Consider the following 13,700-nt stretch of genomic DNA (forward strand, 5'->3'; position numbering starts at 1 on the left):
TATGGAGTTGAAACCAGGCAGAGCAGCTGATGCAAAGTGGAGTGAGCGGAGAGTGTTGTTCCTGCTTTCTATAAAGGAAGGCATTGGGAGGAGTTTGGTACTTATTAGAGGGGAGAGGAGATTGAACAAGGTGGTGTCAATCAAGGCTTAAGCAGTTGCTACAAATATTTTGACTACCAAGTTCAGTGGGGGTATAGCATAGGTGATGATGCCTTTACCTCTGTAGGACACACAGTGTCTTGGCTGCTGGATACATTCACTGCTGGCCTGGGTCAAGCAGGTCTTCCTCAGGGCTGCCTTCTTCCCAATCAGATATAGGATTCCCCAGGAGGCCGCATCCTTAGTAGTCCGAGGGAACTCGGATGATCAGTCTTTCATCTTATGGTTAGCAAACAAGAAAGAAAGAGGTCAGAAACCTTTGTTGGATTCCTTCTCATGCATTCTCATTTTCAGCTCAGTAACTAATTCAAAGGGTTTTCTTCACCACATAGAAAGTGGACAAGAAAGTCTTCAAATACCTGTGCATCAACTCCATTGGGAGTTTTCTTGGTAGAGATACTAGAGTGGTTTGCCATTTCCTTCTCTAGCTCATTTTACAGATGAGGAAACTGAAGCAAAAAGGGTTAAGTGACTGGACCACACAACTAGTAAGTGTCTGAGGTTGGATTGGAACTTATGAACATGAGTCTTCCTGATTCTAAACCCAGTGCTCTAACCAGTTGATTTCCTTTGTATTTTAAAATATTTGCATTTGTTGATTAAGTTCATAATTTTAAAAAAAGAATACCTGTGCATCCTCTGAATAAGGGGAAGGGGCCCTCTATCATTACACTCTCCTGGAAAGAAGCATGCTCTGCAAACTTCCATATGAGCTGGCAGTATGAACTGGTCAGTCCTCCCATTATGTAATAACTGGTGAAGTTTTGGGCAATTCAATTCAAATTTATTGATAAGCACTGTGCTAGGCTATGATGATGGGATAGGGAGTAGACCTGTATTTTCATTGGTTTAAGGAGCATTTGATAAGGAATTTCCTCTGTCGATGTAAGTTAGCATCATCTCTGCAACTCATAGTCTTAAAAAGCTGCTCAAAACACTGAGAAGTTAAATGACTTGTCCAGGGTCACATAGCAGTTTGTGTCTGAGGTGAGACTTCAGCCTAGATCTTCTTGGCTCCAAGGCCAGTTCTCTGTCCACTATGCCAGGAAGCCTTAGGGACCAAAAAATTACAATTTCCCCCCCCCTTTAGTTTTTTTAAAACACATTATGTAGGTGCTCAGCTGTCCTGGTGATTCTTTAACCAAGGTATTGTACTTAGTCTGCAGTTCTCCACGTCTGAGGGGTGGCATGAGTTACATCGAGATAATATTTCCTTCTTTGGCAAAGAGGTGGAGAGAAAATCATCAGGAAACCCCTAATAATCACAATTTGCATTTCTATGTGCCTGAAGATTTCTAAAACGCATGCCCCACAACAACCCTTAGAGGGAAAGCAGTGTAAATGTTATAATCCCTACTGAGGCCGAGAGAGCATGAGTGACTTGTCCTAGGTCACACAGGTAGCAAATAACTGACAGGCCTCAACCCTGGTTAGCCAATTTGGGGATGTCTGCCCCAAGCATGTAAAGACTTCCCCTGGAGGAGAACAATTTGTTCCAGTGGCGACGAAGGTGGCTAAAGGAGGTTCTGTGGAAGCTTAGAGCTTGGTCAGACATCAAAGACGCCAAGGTCATCCATTGCATCCCAGGCCATCGCCGCTCGTCTTGAGTTTTGTCTTGCCACTGCACTTCAGTAACTCCGGAAGACAGAGTGAGGCTGACGACGTTGTGCAACTCTGCCTCACTTAAATCCAATTCATGCATGAGTCAAGACGTCACCCCGTGATGTCATTGGTCCTCTTTGAAAATGAAGGACAAACAACATCTGCAAATAGAAGACTAGGTCTGCTAGCTCCCAGACTCAGTGCTCTTTACACTACACCAGGATGCCTCTGGCAAAGGAGCTAAGAGAGAACCCTCTAGAGATTGGTGACTCATGAGCATGATTTGTATCACCAGAGGGAAAGGAGGCCATTACTTAGAAGGAGGCACAGCATCTGCATTATTTAGCATCAGATTCATCCTGACATAGCTCCCTAGAAGATCTATGGGGGGGGAGGGGGAAGAAAAAGGTTTTTTCTAAGAACTGATCGATCCTCCTGAGTGGGAGGGGTGGGGGTAGGAGGGATGCAGCTCATCCATCAGGGCTGTAGGGCTGGATGGACCTTGATGAGCTGGAGTAGCTTCCCAGTCTGAGGCTGGAGAAATAACAGGGCGTGCAGCTTCAGGAATGGAGTGGGGTGGAAAAAGCAGACCAAGCGTCTTGTTTGGCCACTAATTTCTCGTGTGACCTTGGACTGGTCACTTATGTTCTCGGTACTCTCTTCCCTCCCTCCTTCCCTAGCTGGGGGACATCTACCCTAAATATGTCTGTCGGGATTTTTCTAAGAGCACATGTGATAAGGTATCAGAGAGTATTTTGGGAAGTATAAACAGCCATACAAATGTCACCTGTTTTCTTTTCTTTAAATTTGCCCCTTCGCCTCCTGAGTGGGTATAAAACCTCCTGTCTTTTCCTCCCGTCCTCATCTTTTCCCCTTCACTCCTCTCGGTGCAGTGGAAAGAGCAGGCCCTGGATTTGGGGGTGAAGGACCTACATCTGTATCCTGGCTCTGCTACTTAATGCTGTGTGACTGGGGGCCAATATTTGAGTTGTTCAGTGTGTGGTCAAGACAGGCTGGTGTCTTACCTCCTGCTTTATCATTCAACCAAAACCACTTGCTCTAAAATGACTAATAATCTCTTAATTGCCAAATCCAATGGCCTTTCCTACAGCCTTTGACACTATTGATCACCCTCTTCTTCTTGGCCTTCTTTTCCATGACACTGCTGTCTCCTGGTTCTTCTCTTACCTGTACGACTACTTTATCTTCTTTGCTGGATCTTCATCTCATATCATGGCCACTAAGTGTGGGGGCCCCCAAGGTTCTATTTCACTTGGTGATCTCATCGGCTCCCGTGGTTTCAGTGATCATCTCTGTCTACTCCTCTGGCCCTAACTTCTCTTTCCACCTCCAGTCTTGCATCTCAAACTGCCTATTAGACATCTGGGATGTGATGCCATATAGACATCTCAAACTCAACATACCCAAAACATAAGTCATTATTCTCCCCACCCCACCCCACCCCATAAAGACTCCCCTTCTTCCTAACTTCCATATTACTGTCAAAGGAACCATCATCCTCCCTGGCACCCAGATTTTCACCCTAGTCATCCACGACTCCTCTGTGATCAGTAGTCAAGCCACGTCATTTTTATCTTCATGACATCTCTCATGTATATATATATAGATATATCTATCTATCTATCTATATATAGATATAGATATATATAGATATATCTATATATATCTATATCTATATAGATAGATATATATAGATATATATAGATATATCTATATATATCTATCTATATAGATATAGATATAGATATATCTATATATAGATAGATATATATAGATATATCTATATATATCTATCTATATAGATATAGATATAGATATATCTATATATAGATATATCTATATCTATATCTATATATATATCCCCTTCTCCCCTCTGACACTACCATCACCATAGTACAGACCTTCATTCCTCACACCTGGCCTACGGCAATAGGCTGCTGGCTAGTCATTTTGTCTCTAGTCTCTCTCCACATCAATAATTGCTAGCATTTATATAGCTCTTTATAGTTTGCAGACCACTAAAAAAATTATCTTGTTTTATTCTCACATCAACCCTGAGAGATAAGTGCTATTCTTACCCCCATTTTGCAAATGAGGAAACTGAAGCAGACTGGTTAAGTGACTTGCCCAGGGTCACAAAGCCAATCTGAGTCTAGACTCGCATTTAGGTTTTCCTGACTTCTAGGTCTAGTGCTTTATCTATTGTGCCACCTAGCTGCCTTCACCAGTATATTCCACTCAGCTGCCAAAATGATCTTTCTGAAGTACAGGTTTGAGCATGTCACACTCCTATTTAATTAACTCCAGTGGCTCTCTATTTCTTCCAGGATCAAATATAAAGTCGTCTATTTTGCATTCAAAGCCCTTCATAATGCAGCCCCTGCCTACATTTCCAGGTTTCTTATGCCTTATTCCACCTGTGAGCCAGTACCAATGTCCTCCTTGCTGTTCCTTGAATAAGACTCTTCAACTCCAGGCATTTTCACTGGCTGTCTCCCATGCCTGGACTTCTCTTCCTTTTCATCTCCATCTCTTGCCCTCCCTGACTTCCTTCAAGTTCCAGTTCAAATCCCACCTTCTCCAAGAAGCATTTTCCAATTCCCCTTAAGCTACTGGCTTCCCTGTGTTGATCATCTCCGATTTATCATGTCTGCATGTGATTGTCCATAGTTGCTTGTGTGTTGTCTTCTCCGTTACACTGAGCTCATCAACAGCAGAGACTGGTTTTTTTCTGTCCTTACCTCGTACATGCTTAATAAACACTTGATGATTGACTAGTTCCTCAGGAATGCCCTCCATTCCTGGGGTGGGGTACACAACTAGCCAGCTTTCTGGGGACCTGAAAATGGGTCAGTGAAAATGGGAGTTGGGCTAAAGGTTCCCAGAAGCTTTAAAGAACTGAGTCTGTGGATCAATTTCAAGGAGTCTGTGAACTTGGGTAGGAAACCAATTACATCTTTATTTTCACTAACCTCTATTTATTATTTCCTTCAATTATTTAAAAAAATTATTCTGAGAAGAGGTTCATAGACTTTAGCACACTGCCAAAGGGATCCATGGCATAAAAAGGTTAAGAATCTTTGTTACTTTGCTATTCTTTAGTGTTCTTGTCACTATACTATGCCCTGCTTTCCTTCCTCCCAAGGCCTGGGCTGCAGTGAAAACTTCATAAGCTTTGTCAAGGTTTGAGTCTGTGACCTACCTGTACTTCACTTTTATTTTATTTTTTTTAAAAGCAATTGGGGTTAAGTGACTTGCCTAGGGTCACACAGTTAGTAAGTGTCAAGTGTTTGGTCTGAGGCTGGATTTGAACTCAGGTCCTCCTGACTTCAGGGCTGGTGCTCTATCCACTGCGCCATCTAGCTGCCCCCTACCTGTACTTTAGCAACATAAATAGAAAATATACAGGCTAAATTACAATTAGATGAAAATTAACCTGGACTACATAGTATGCTATATAATTTTAATTTTGTAAGTGGCTGGGTAGTTGTTATACAGATGTATGCTATGAGAAAAGTTAAAGTAGTAGCTATAGCACAAAAAAATGCCCAAACATCCAATGACATGAGTCAAGTACTTAGATTTGTAGAAGAAAAATTCATTGTGCAATTGGAATGGATGTTAATGCCTAGAACTCTGTTTTCTAAAAATAATTTTGCCTCCTCTACAATTTAATGAAACTACTTTCTTAAAGGTAGGCACTGATCTCCTAATTACCAAATACAAAGGCCTTTTCTATGTCTCTATTCTTCTAGACCTTTCTGCAGTACTTGACACTGATCACTCCCATTTTTTAAACTCTCCCTTTTGCTTCCATGACACCCCATCTTTATCTCTCTTCTCTCTCTGTCTCTCTGTGTCTCCTCTCCTCCTCTCTCCTCCCCTCCCCTCCCCTCCCCTCCTCTCATGAGGCCTCTGCTCTATGTTCAGACAAGCAGCCTCTAGAGAATGGAAATCAAGGGGATTCTCCTAAAGGGGAATGTTCTCTGATCCCCAAGCATCATGGGAAATAAAATCACATGTAATTTTCTCTTATAATTGGGTTTGGTTATACGCTAAAAAATTATTCTGAGCAGACCACAAAAGTCACACTCACCTTCCCCAGTATCTAAATTCCTTCATGACATAATCTCACCATTCAAGGCCCAGCTAAAAAGCATGAAGCCAGAAAGCATTTAGCAAGTGCTGCTATGTGCTAAGCACCTTGCTAAGTCCTGGGGATACAAAGAAAAGCAAAAACAAAACCAAACAGTAAAAAACAATTAAAACAGTCTCAGCCCTCAAGGATCTTACAATCTAATAAAGTTTTCTATGATTCCCACCTAGATTTCTCTCTTACTTTTCTGAATCCACACAAAAGCTCACATATTTCTGGTAAGGGAAGTGTTCAATCCCCATCTTAATTAATCTAATCACAAAAGTCTCAGATACCTCACTTAATGAACCAATCAAAAGTAGAGACTAGCATGATGAAGTCCTTAATCAATTTGATTCTATACTAGTATTTTGGCTATTGAGCAAAGGGTGAGGATGTCACTCAGAAAACATCTTGTAATTGGTTGAGGAGATCGAGTCACACCTCTTGGGCTATATATAAAAACAGCAAACTAGCTCCGAGTGATTCAGTCAATTGGTGATCCAGTGTAATGGTGGAAGAATTCCAGCTGTAGCCAAGTCCTTGAGGGGAGTTATTTCAACCTCCCTCACCCCTTCCCCCAAACTTATACACCCATTGACCATGTCTTTGGAAAGACTAGACCACGGCAGATAGTGCATCCAGATATCAGGGAGATTGGATCGGTAGGAGACACCAGTCTGGGAGTGAGAGCAGCTTGATGAAAGACAGCTTCCTCTTGTGGTGGAGAGAGGTGCTGGTTATATATTCTTGTTCTGAGATGTAGGTGTTATTATTATCCTTCATTTTTGTTGTTCAGTTGTTTTTCAGGTGTGATTGACTCTTCATGACCCCCATTTGGGGTTTTCTTGGCAGTCTGGAGTGGTTTCCTATTTCCTTCTCCAGCTTACTTTTACAGATGAGGAAACTGAGGCAAACAGGGTTAAGTGTCTTGCCCAGGGTTACACAGCTAGTGTCTGAGGCCAGATTTAAACTCAGGTCTTCCTGACTCCAGGCCAGGCGCTCTATCCACTGTGCCACCGAGTTGCTCTATATTCGTAAACACTTTTGCTAAAGATCCCATTAAATCTGCTTGATTTTTAGTGAGAAGCATATAAGTGGGGGCTTGTGAGAGGCAGCAGCAGAAACCCAGTCCTTCAGTTGTTAGCTGGGCACTACGCCCACCAATGGAAGTGGGAGTTGGGGAAGAGCTCCAGAGGAGATGCTGCACTCTGCCTTGTATTGTCTTCATCTTTGTTCTTGTCTTATTGTCCTTGTTAGATTTTAAGGAAAAACTTTGTGATAATTACAGCATCCCAAAGTGGCCTCCCTGTCTCATGTAATGCATCCTCTATCATTGGAAGTCTGCCAGAGGAGCCTGGATCCTCCCATAGTGAGGATATTTTAGAGGGAATTCCTGTTCAGGGACAAGTTATATTTGGCGATCTCTGGGATCTCCTTTAGCCCTGAGAGTCTGATTTTATGGACTTACATTTCATTGATAGTAGTGAATCAGAACATTTACCACAACAATGATGCAGATAGAGCTTTTTTCTTCCTAGAGAGATGATTGGTTGGGTATTTTAAAGACGAATATTTTCAGAGCCTGATCACAGTGGGAGTGGGAGAAAGAGATGCAGCAGAAAAAACTGAACATAGTTTCCTTTTTTTAAATGAGCAGTGGGTCCCTTTCTTTTATTTAAAAAAAAGTCAATGAATTGTCTGTGGCTTTCATTAAATTTGCCTTTCTATAGGTTTGTCTTTGTGGAGGTACATCTAGAGTTCACTAGTCACTTGCCTATGTTTCTTATTTCTTTCTAGTTTTCCTCCTCCAAGTGAATCCTGGGAACACTAAAACATTCCTCTGGTGGCTGAATGAATATTTCCCTGTAAGAGCCATTAGATGGCAGCCAAGGACTATAGTCTAGTTCACTGTAGGACCCTTATGTGATTTGTGGTTTGTTCTTCCTTCTTGAAGATGACCATGACATCAGGGAGATGATAGCATGATTTGCAGTTGAATTGGATTTGAATGAGGGAGGGCTGTGTAAAGTCACCAGCCTCACTTTCTCCTCCAGAGCCATCTTGGTCCAGTGGCCAGATATCAATCAAGATGACTGGAGTTGGCCCAGGATGTAGTGGGAGCTCCACCTTGGCCTTTTAAGCTAAAGTCTTTTCAAGTTCTCACTTTGAGTGAGGCAATGCCCATTCAGTGAATAAGCTTCTTTAAGAAGTGAGTCAAGGATGGTGCCTTTAATAAAAAAAAAAATCAAATTGGGAGGGGAAGACCCTCAGAGTTGCTGGCCAAAAAGAGAAACAGTTACTGCTTACATTCACCCTGAGCCGGAAGGGCCCAAAAAAATAACCATTAAGTGGTGCTTGGGCAGGGACCTATTGTTGTCCAATCCATGAGATCCAGAGTGAATTGGGTTTAAGACTTGGTCTTTGAGAAGGAAATCTAGCCAGTAAACCCCAAGTTAACTAGGTAGGTTCTGGCCATCAAACTTTATCTTCCTTTGGGCAGAACACCCTCAGGTAAAGGGAGGAGCAGGGAGGAGAGGAGGAGCTGAGTCGCCCAACTGGAACTGGCCAGCTGGGTCCCCTTTTGGGCAGCTCGGACTACTCACAGGTTGTGGTTTGTCCTTGTTCTCAAAGAGTACCATGACATCAGGGAGATGATGACATGACTTGCAGTTGAATTGGGGGCAGCTAGGTGGTGCAGTGGGTAGAGTACTGGGCTTGGAAGCAGGAAGACTCATCTTCACTCGTTCAAATCTGGCCTCAGACACTTACCAGCTATGTGACCCCGGACAAATCACTTGACTCCATGTGCCTCAGTTTCTTCAAGTGTAAAATGAACTGGAGAAGGCAATGGCAAACCACTCCAGTATCTTTGCCAAGAAAACCCCAAATGGGGTCACAAAGAGTTTTGTAGGGGGCCTATAAAAGTTAGAGCTGGAAAGGAATTTAGAAATCAGAGGTCATTTAGGTGGTCAGATATATGGTCACTGTGCTTGCAAACACAAGGACAGTCACATCCTGCCCCTCCCTATCTTTCCAGTCCCATTACACATTATTTCCCCTCCTAGATTTTGAAATTCAGCCAGACTGGCCTTCTTTCTATTCCTTACACATAACACTCCATCTCCCATCACTGGTCTTTTACACCGGCCATCCCCCATGCCCACAATGTCCTCCCCGCTCACCTACCCCTCACAGAATCCCTGTTGAAACTTAAATTAAACACCATATTCTACATGAAGCCTTTTTCATTGCTAGTGTCCTCTATCCCTAATTCTTTTTTAATTTAACGACTTTGTATTGAGGGGCCGCTAGGTGGCGCAGTAGATAGAGCACTAGGCCTGAAGTCTGAAAAAATGACCAGTCTGCTTTTATTGTCTCCATACTTATTCCACATATACTTACAGATGTACCTGTTTCTTCCCTCTTAGAATATAAACTCCTAGAGCACGAGGATTGTTTCATCCTTTGTATTTCAAGTGGCTGGTAGAGATTATGGCCTGGAAAATAGGAGGTGCTTAATGAATCCTTATTGATAACAAAACTGGGCCTTTATTATAAAGTTGGTCCTCACTGCCAGTCGATGCAATGCCACTGTCACTTCTATTAGCTCCTAATATCTTAGCGAAAAGAGCGCTGGGCTTGGAGTCAGAGAACCTAGGTTCATTTTAAAGATGAGAAGACTGAGCTCTGAGAAGTTAAATGACTTATCTAAGGTCATTCAGTGATTAAGTGGCAAATTTCAGATTTGAACTTAAGTCTTCTCCCTGTAAGTCTGCTAGGAGTGCTTTGGACTTTTTCTACTCATTCATTCATTCATTCATTCATTCATTCATTCAGTGTCCATATAGATGGGGAAAGACTTAAAGAACAAAATAAGCTTTTGTTATTGAGATTTTTTCAGTGTCTTAATTCTTCCTGACCCCATTTGGGGTTTTCTTGGCAAAGATACTGGAGTGGTTTGCCATTTCCTTCTCCAGCTCATTTTACAGATGAGGAAGTGAAACAGGGTTAAATGACTTGCCCAGGATCACACAGCTAGGAAGTATCTGAAGCTGTATTTGAACTTGAGTCTTCCTAACTCCAGGCCTGGCACTGGGCCAGTTTAGGGAAATATTAATAGGAGTTTTATATGCCTGGTAGGATTTCCTTAGCAACTAAACCAGAGATGAAGTCTAGACATAGTCTGCATTTCATTTAGGAAAGATTACATTGATAATGTAAATTTTGCCTCATTTCATCCTCACAACAACCTGTGAAGTAGGTAGGAGTATTATTATTTCAGTTTTACAAATGAGAACCCTTTCCCTTTCCCTACCATATTAATGTAGAACTTGGCTTAGCCCACTGCAGTTCAGAACTCCCAAGGTCACATGATCCACAAGCCTCAGTCTCCCTGGTAGCAGGGATTGCTACTATGCATGACTCAGACCTCCTTTCACTACATCACAATAACAGTGGTGTTACTGCTGCTGACAGCTGGGGTCCATCTTATCATAAAGGTCCGGCTTTACAGATATAGTGGTTATAAATCCAACAGATTAGATAGTTCAGAGGTTCATACTTCATGCCTCTTGGTGAGGTATTGTGTCCTAATGGCGATTGTCACTCAGTCAATAAATATTTATTAAGTGCCAGACACTGTGCTAAGTGGTGGAAATACAAATACAAAATAACAGGAAAGATAGTCCCTGACCTCTAGAGCTTACAATCTAGAGTCTCACACTGGAAAAAAAAACTGTGAGTCTCTTACAGTTGTCTTTTAGAGAAAGAAGATTGGCATCCATAACAAGAGATTTGAGGGCTGTGGGAAGGCCTCACTTGTCCAAGGTACCTCCCTCTGCTCCCTGTCATTGACTTTTGAAATTCTAACATTAAAGATTTATTCCCTTGCTTTAGGACTTTGTCCTGTGTTAAACTGAAAGATTCTTTGGAAAGAAAGAAACATATCAGCTGAATATTGGTAGTAAGAAGGTGGGCCTCAGACACTTACTAGATGTGTGTCCCTAAGCAAGTCATTTAACTTCTGTCTGCCTGTTTTTTCATCTGTAAAATGGGAATAATAATAGCACCTACCTCCCATTCATGCAATGAAATAATATTTGTAAAGTGCTTAGCAAATTGCCCGGCACATAATAGGTGCTTAATAAAGGCTTGTTTCCTTCCTCCTTCTTTCCTTCCTTCCTTCCTTCCTTCCTTCCTTCCTTCCTTCCTTCCTTCCTTCCTTCCTTCCTTCCTTCCTTCCTTCCTTCCTTCCTTCCTTCCTTTCTTCCCTCCTTCCTATGAGTTTCAGACCTTCTAATTACAACACGGCATTGCATCCAGTTAACTTATAAGGGTAGCCAAGGATGAGTGTGGAGATGAGGAAGGCAGAAGGCCTGCTTCCTAGGAACCTAATGCCCCAGGTCCCAAGCCATGAAGGATTTTCTGTGAACAGTTCAGTTGTTCTCCCAGAGTGAGTGTGAATGTTTATCAGTTCTTGACCTATCATGTCCTCTGATGCTTTGGAGCCAGGGGCTGCTGCTGAGCAGGAATCAGTAATGTAGACAGCAGAGTAGTCTGAATTAGCATGATCATCTGATTTGGTCACTGTAAGAGTGTGGCACTGTGTGTCTGTGGGCAAGCCACAGAACCTTTCTGAGCCTCAGTTTTTTCATTTGTAAAAAAACAGACAATAATACCTGTAGCATTGTTACAAGAGGCTTCAATTTGGTTTAATTGAACATGAATTTACTAAGTGCCTATGTGCTAAGAGTTACAAAGACAATCCAATGCAGTAGTTCTTGCCCTGAAGGAGCTCATTTTCTGCTGAGAGGATACAATATAAAAAGAGGTCCCCAGCTCTGCTGCCTACTGCCTGTGGAAACTTGGAAAACTTATTTAAGTCTACATTTAATTTCTTCATTTCTAAAATGAGGGAGCTACACTACGGTCCATTACGCTCTGAATCTATGATCCTGAACATAGACAAAGTAAACACAAAATAATTATGGGGGAGGGGGAGCACTGACAACAGAAGAGAATAAAATGAGATGATGTATATAGAGCTTTTTCACCACTTAATGTCAGCTACTATAATAATTATAATAGAACAGGGACTGTACCTGTGATTTTATTAGTCTATGGAACTCCCAGATGAGAGAATTCCTTCTATCAAGTCAGGTTGGCACCTTCTCGGCAGCTATAGTCTAAAGCATTGAGAGATTTAGTAACTAGCCTAAAACTACACAGACATATGTGTCAGAGGCGGGCCTCAAACCCAGGTTTTCTTGGCTTCAAGGCCAACTTTTTATCCACGATGCCATGCTTCTTCTCAATAATAGTAATCTATTACAATAATTAGTAATAAGAACAGCTAAAATTTAAATATACACATGATCCAATAACACCAATAATTCCTTGAAAGAACTTCCCAATGATAAAGACAAGCCTGAGGTTGTAGAGGCCTGAGTTAGGTACATTCTGGAACCCTGCATTCCAGAGGAGGGCCCTTCACAGTGACTAGAGGTAAATGGAGAAAATGCAAACACCATCATCACCAAAATAGCTGACAAAGGGTAGACAGACACAAGATGCAATGTTGCATAAACTCTCAAGAGGTCCGCTCTGGTAACTATGGTGACTGGCATTCTGTGGCCATGCTGACTGTCGTTGACAAGGCCATTCACCTTCATCCCCTGCAGAAAGGAAAACAGTACAGAGGAAAAATAGAATTTCCTCAGGGGTTCTGGAAAAACCCTGTAAACAAATAGGCAATGTTCTTTCCCTCGGTGGATATTTCATTTGTTTGTTTCAAGGGTACAATTTCCCACATGTGATGTCATACAAAGGTTGAGATATATGAGTCTAAAAGACTGCTAGTATTTGAAAATAAAGTGTCTCTCTTAGGGGTAAAGTGATTCAACAAAAATAACCGCAGAAGGGGCCAAACATAGTTCTTTCATGTTCAGGAAATCGATATCTATCTCATTTTCTTTTAAGAAGATTTGTTGGTGTATTTTGTTTTTACATCGCTTTTATTTTAAAATATAAGCCCCTCTACATAGCTATTCCTAGTTGTTGTTATCTTTCAGTCATTCCAACTCTTTGTGACCCCATTTGGGGTTTTCTTGGCAGAGACCCTGGAGCAATTTGACATTTCTTTCTCCAGCTCATTTTACATACGAGGAAACTGAGGTAAACAGGTTAAGTGACTTGCCCAGGGTCATCCAGCTAGTAAGTGTCTGAGGCCAGATTTGAACTCAGGAAGATGAGTCTTCCTGACTCATCTTGGCTGCCACTAATCCCTAGTAATAAAGAATAGAAAGAAAAGACAAAATCCACAGTTCAGCACAGCTAGATGTCAATAACTGCCTATGCCCATAGTCTCCCACCTCTGCAAAGGAGGGAGGAAGGGAAAGACATTTCTCATCTCTGCTTTGGCGTCAAGCTTGGTCATTATAATTATGCCAGTTTCAGGGGTTTTTTTGGGGTTGTTTCTATTCACATTGTTAGTCATTCTGTCTATTGTTTCTCTGGGGCTGCTTGCTTCTCTTTGGACCAGTGTATATACAGCTTCGCGTTTCTCTGAATTCTTCATATTCATCAATTCTTACAGCGCAGTAACTTTCCATTTCATTCAAGTTTTCCACGAATTCTAGGAGAAATGGATAATATTTGTAAAAAGCACTTAGTTCAGTGTCTGCTTTGTAAATATTCATTCCCCATCTCCCTTTTTCCTCTTGGTTTGTCCTTTGATAAATGGAACAGAATTATATTCCATTCAATTTATTTATCAACTTCC

At 41.8% G+C, this 13,700-nt stretch overlaps 1 long non-coding RNA gene across 1 annotated transcript; it reads right to left on the bottom strand.

The window, feature by feature from the left end:
- Positions 1-222: 222 nt before the first annotated feature.
- LOC144454460 (uncharacterized) lies at positions 223-10,314 on the bottom strand. The gene is made up of 3 exons (XR_013482851.1): positions 10,236-10,314; positions 9,323-9,417; positions 223-378 (listed from the first exon to the last, which is right to left on the bottom strand). It is a non-coding gene; the product is annotated as an uncharacterized LOC144454460 (long non-coding RNA).
- Between the last annotated feature and the right edge of the window lie 3,386 nt (positions 10,315-13,700).

Source organism: Phascolarctos cinereus, unplaced genomic scaffold (assembly GCF_003287225.1).
Source record: "Phascolarctos cinereus isolate Bilbo 61053 unplaced genomic scaffold, phaCin_HiC Scaffold_726;HRSCAF=1367, whole genome shotgun sequence".
Taxonomy (NCBI): Eukaryota; Metazoa; Chordata; class Mammalia; order Diprotodontia; family Phascolarctidae; genus Phascolarctos; species Phascolarctos cinereus.